Below are 5,914 nucleotides of genomic sequence, written 5' to 3' on the forward strand. Positions count from 1 at the left end.
TTAGTTGATGAAATGCAGTGAGCAAACGGCCAATGTTCGCCAAGCACTCTGGCTGTTGTTGTCCCTTCAGCTCCCGCTTCTATCTGCCGTCATTTCTCCTCACTTTTGGAATTGTGAAGTTGGCTAAATGTCTCTCACGCTTATCCCGATTTCCATAATTATTTACAGGCAAAGATTGACAATTTCAGCGGTGGGGTTTTAACGGGCCCGCTACGCTGGAAACAATGGTAAGTGCCTACCTGCAGTTCATCGCGTGTACTCCAGTTGGAGTAGCGTAGCAACAGTACGGGTCATGAGTTGTGACCCGACTGCCGTGAAACTTCCCTATATAAATAAATGTGACTTGACTTGACTTGATTGAACCTGTGGCCCCCTAAATCCCAATTTTTTTCTGTGCCCCCCTGAAATTTGCCATGGTATGGCCCCAGGTTGGGAATCACTGTCCTAGAGAATCTTTGGTTGGAAGTGGCCAGGACACCTTCACACTGAACCCTTGCAGCCGAATAACATGCATTGCCCGGGACGGCAGCGAGCGCAGTGGACACACGCGGTAATGCGGTGGCAACTCGCTGTAATGCAGGGATTCAGCAACTACACGTCAGTGAAAACATATTGAACCAGGGAGATAATAAAATGGCTGCGAAACGCCCGGCCGGGAGTTGGACCGAGGAGGTAGTTTGTCCCATCTGCCTGGATTTCTTCACCGATCCGGTGGCGCTGGACTGCGGGCACAACTTCTGCCGCTCCTGTATCACACAGAGTTGGGACAGGGAGGGGAGAAACTCCTGCCCGGAATGCAGAGAGGATTCTGCAAACCGCACCCTCAGGGTGAATCGGGCCTTGGTTAGACTGTCTGAGAAAGCTCGAACACTGAGCCTGAATCTCAAAGCGAAGAAAAGCAAACTTCAGTGCGAGAAACATCAGGAAGAACTGAAGCTGTTTTGTAAAACTGACAAGAAACTGATCTGTTTGATTTGTGCAACTGCGCGGGAACACAAGTCTCACAGCTTAACGCTGATAGAAGAAGCAATTGAATTCTACAAGGTAAAACCAAATCACTTTTGATCACATCATTGTCTAATCTTTTCTTCCTTGTCTGACATTTTTATTCTCTGATCTGAAACCCAACCCCAGGAACAGGTGAAATCTTCTTTCGAATCTCTCACAGAAATGGAATCAGAGATCCAGAAAATGGAGCAGGAACAGAAAAAGAGCATTTCTGGAGTTCAGGTGAGGCTTTGTGCTATCGATTTAATGTTCTTGTGTGGATTTGATGCAGTGATGTGTGCAATAATTTGGGAGAGAGGGATGGGAGGAGTGGGAGAGGGGTGAGGAGAGGGAGATGGAGAGGGGGAGGAGAGAGTGGTGGAGGAGGGGAGGAGAGAGGGGAGAGGGAGAGAGGTGTGGGGAAGGGGGGGAGATGGGGTACCACCATGAGGTACCATCTCCAGTTTAAATTCCATTTGGAATATTTTGGAGGACCAAGAAACCAAGAATCAAGAACCTTTATAGAACTCAGTAGTTGAGAGCCAGAACTCTTGGTAGAGGTTGAGCAGCCAAGGACTTTACTCCCTGGACCACAGCAGTCTGTGGCAGGTGTATAATATCATGAAATGAAATGATATGTTGGATGGTCAATCTCGTACCCTTAGTATGGGGATCGAGAATGTGGAGCATTTTGGTTTTAGCTGAGAGGGAAAAGATTTAAAATGAATGTGAATGACAACTGTGGAAGTACTAGGGTACATGGAACGAGCTGCCAGATGAGGTAGCATACTCGGGTACCGTAACAACATTTAAAAGATATTCAAACAAATTTGTGGAGAGCACCGTTTTAGAACTGTCTTGGCCAAATGCGGACAAGTGGAACTAGTGCAGATGTGGCGTGTTGGTCGGTATCTAACACTGTTTCATCATTGAGCTGACGGTCCCATGGGAGGAGGCTGTGGATGAGGCTTATGAAAGGAAAAAGCTTTGATATTCAAACCTTGCAGCAGAGGAGAGAGGTTGGAGTGTAAGGGTGTGTCCAGTGGCGGTGGGGTGCAGGGGCTATGTAGCCAGTTCCACCGCAAGGCTCCTGAGGGAAGTAGGAGTCAGAGGGCAGGCACAAAGGAGGGCAAGAAAAGAACTTGCCAATGCTGCCGAACGGAGCAGTCACTGGCTGTGGCTGAAGAGGATAGATGCTGTCTGGGCTGCCACGTGACCATCTAGAGATCAGCAATAAGACACACACCCAGGTCTGATCACCCTGCGGTGGGCCTGCCTCGACTGAGGATGTCTTGTGATAAAAGGCCGAAACACCCAGTGACGTTGAGGTACACAACTGAAGATGTGTCTGATTGTTACCAAATTCACTTGGTGGTCATACCCATGAATGTCAATTGTAGTGAAAATCTTAGGGATTGTAACACCCAGTCCTACTAATCAATCTTGCTGTGTGACTCTATGAAGTCTGTCATTCTAAGTGGTGCTGGTGTCTGCTACTTCTGATGACCTGGTTCTGTCCACTGAGGGTTAATGGACACATGAAATGGAATAGGCTGCAGGGAATTATACTGGGGAAATGGGAATTATTTGATTGTGCGTTACTTTCACATAATATTTCATAATTATCAAGACGAGTACTTAAATTGCCAAGGTAATGAAAGCTATGGATTAAATACATGTAAATGGGATCAGTGTAGATACGTACAGAGCCCAGCATGGACATGTTGGGCCGAATGGCATATTTCTGCACTCCAGAACTCGACATTGATTAGCTGATTGTCACATTCCATGTCATGAGGAAACACGGCAGAGTGACACATTATATATATTTTTTTAATTTAATTTTATTATTTATTTCGAACAGAATAAAAGAATAAAAAGCAAATGTGAAACAGCATACAAAAAACAAAACAAGAATATTTATAAAGTGTCATAAACAATATCTATAAATAAATGAAATCATATGTGTCCGAAAAGCAGCAGGAAGAAGCCAAAGCTTATTAATTCCCACCCCTTATTCAACTGCTTGTAATTATCTTATACAAATTTAGCTGCTATATGTACACCATATGTACACCATCCACTATATGTACACCAAATTAGTTACATTTGAACACTAATCAAATATTTACAAAGCCATACAAAAAAGAGAAATAAAATAAAAAACCCGCATATACTATACAGTATCTTAGTCATATATACAACGGGGAATTACAGACCAGTTAGTCTAACATCGGTAGTGGGGAAACTGCTAGAGTCAGTTATTAAAGATGGGATAGCAGCACATTTGGAAAGTGGTGAAATCATTGGACAAAGTCAGCATGGATTTACAAAAGGTAAATCATGTCTGACGAACCTTATAGAATTTTTCGAGGATGTAACTAGTAGCGTGGATAGGGGAGAACCAGTGGATGTGGTGTATCTGGACTTCCAGAAGGCTTTCGACAAGGTCCCACATAAGAGATTAGTATACAAACTTAAAGCACACGGCATTGGGGGTTCAGTATTGATGTGGATAGAGAACTGGCTGGCAAACAGGAAGCAAAGAGTAGGAGTAAACGGGTCCTTTTCACAATGGCAGGCGGTGATTAGTGGGGTACCGCAAGGCTCAGTGCTGGGACCCCAGCTATTTACAATATATATTAATGATCTGGATGAGGGAATTGAAGGCAATATCTCCAAGTTTGCGGATGACACTAATCTGGGGGGCAGTGTTAGCTGTGAGGAGGATGCTAGGAGACTGCAAGGTGACTTGGATAGGCTGGGTGAGTGGGCAAATGTTTGGCAGATGCAGTATAATGTGGATAAATGTGAGGTTATCCATTTTGGTGGCAAAAACAGGAAAGCAGACTATTATCTAAATGGTGGCCGACTAGGAAAAGGGGAGATGCAGCGAGACCTGGGTGTCATGGTACACCAGTCATTGAAAGTGGGCATGCAGGTAGATGTAGATAGATATAATTTATTTGCCACACAACCAGGGTTGGTGGAAATTTGGGTTGTGGTGCAGCAGGCAGTGAAGAAAGCGAATGGTATGTTAGCTTTCATAGCAAAAGGATTTGAGTATAGGAGCAGGGAGGTTCTACTGCAGTTGTACAGGGTCTTGGTGAGACCACACCTGGAGTATTGCGTACAGTTTTGGTCTCCAAATCTGAGGAAGGACATTATTGCCATAGAGGGAGTGCAGAGAAGGTTCACCATACTGATTCCTGGGATGTCAGGACTGTCTTATGAAGAAAGACTGGATAGACTTGGTTTATACACTCTAGAATTTAGGAGATTGAGAGGGGATCTTATAGAAACGTACAAAATTCTTAAGGGGTTGGACAGGCTAGATGCAGGAAGATTGCTCCCGATGTTGGGGAAGTCCAGGACAAGGGGTCACAGCTTAAGGATACGGGGGAAATCCTTTAAAACCGAGATGAGAAGAACTTTTTTCACACAGAGAGTGGTGAATCTGTGGAATTCTCTGCCACAGAGGGTAGTCGAGGCCAGTTCATTGGATATATTTAAGAGGGAGTTAGATGTGGCCCTTGTGGCTAAGGGGATCAGAGGGTATGCAGAGAAGGCAGGTACGGGATACTGAGTTGGATGATCAGCCATGATCATATTGAATGGCGGTGCCGGCTCGAAGGGCCGAATGGCCTACTCCTGCACCTAATTTCTATGTTTCTATGTTTCTATCACTCTATAATCACCCTTCCCAATACAATCAGTATGACAAATATCCCACTCACCTATCCTCATTCCAATACCCCTTTAAACAAGTGTTTTTGAACATCTTTTTTAACTGATTGCTATGCACATACTTTTAAGAGTTGGTCTGTTTAAGAGTTTTTTTTAATTATGTTCCCCTCTCAAATTATACCCACCCTGTCTTTCCATAAACAGTTTTTGTATATTTCTTGGAAGTAAATTATTTCTTGCTTTGTACATGATTTGCGCAGTCTTAAATTTAACCAGATCAGTGAACTTCAGTGTATGTGACTTTAAGAATAATAAATTGGTATGTTCAAGATATCCAACGTTATTGATAATTCTTATTGCTGTTTTTTGTAATGTGCATAACGGCTGTAGGTTGGTTTTGTAGGTGTTAACCCATATCTCCACACAGTAACTCAGATATGGCAATATGAGTGTATTATACAGAGTATGTAATAATTTGTGGTCCAGAATGTGTCTTGATTTTCCCAATTTTGCTATAGACTTTGCCAGTTTTGCTTTGACGTGGTTTATATTGATTTGCATCTTTCATCTGACAGGAAGAGTCACACAACCTTCAGTCACTGATCACATCCCAGTTTGCTGAACTGCACCAGATTCTCACTGAGAAAGAGCAGCGCTTACTCGGAGATGTCCGGGAAGAAGAGGAGAAGATTGTAAAAACAATGGAGAAAAATCTTCATGAGATTCAAGAGAATTTAAATTCCTTTCAGGAGGAACTCTCAAAATTACAGGGACAGATAGACCACAAGGACGGTGTGATATTTCTGAAGGTGAGGGGTTACACTACAGTTGGCAAAGTGAAAGTGCACAGTAACAAAATGGTGGGTTAAATTTCTGAAATAAATGCTGCATTTACCAGTATTTCAGTACTAGGTCAATGTTCCATCTGTCGAACTACTCACCACATCCGACAATAATGCCCCAAATTCCAGGAAACGTCATGTATTTATCCTACTTCAACTTAAATTTATCTGCAATATTGTCTTCAGGCCACCCTGTGAGTTCCACATTCTTTTTACTGTTATTCTTGTAGAATTTATTAAAGGCCATCATACATTTCAGGTTTTATTTTTCTTCTCCCCATAAGCAGTGACAATATTTCCAACCCCCACACATTTAAATCTGCCGCTGATCTTAAAATGTTCCATCACATTATCTCTGACATGTTACAATAAAAGACAAATGGTGCAGGATTAGGCCC

General features: G+C 43.2%; 1 long non-coding RNA gene across 1 annotated transcript; it reads left to right on the forward strand.

Moving 5' to 3' along the window:
• Window positions 1–988: 988 nt before the first annotated feature.
• LOC116969494 lies at window positions 989–5,329 on the forward strand. Its single transcript, XR_004410791.1, has 3 exons — window positions 989–1,044; window positions 1,135–1,230; window positions 5,250–5,329. It is a non-coding gene; the product is annotated as an uncharacterized LOC116969494 (long non-coding RNA).
• Window positions 5,330–5,914: the final 585 nt, after the last annotated feature.

Source organism: Amblyraja radiata, unplaced genomic scaffold, assembly GCF_010909765.2.
Source record: "Amblyraja radiata isolate CabotCenter1 unplaced genomic scaffold, sAmbRad1.1.pri S66, whole genome shotgun sequence".
NCBI classification, from domain to species: Eukaryota; Metazoa; Chordata; class Chondrichthyes; order Rajiformes; family Rajidae; genus Amblyraja; species Amblyraja radiata.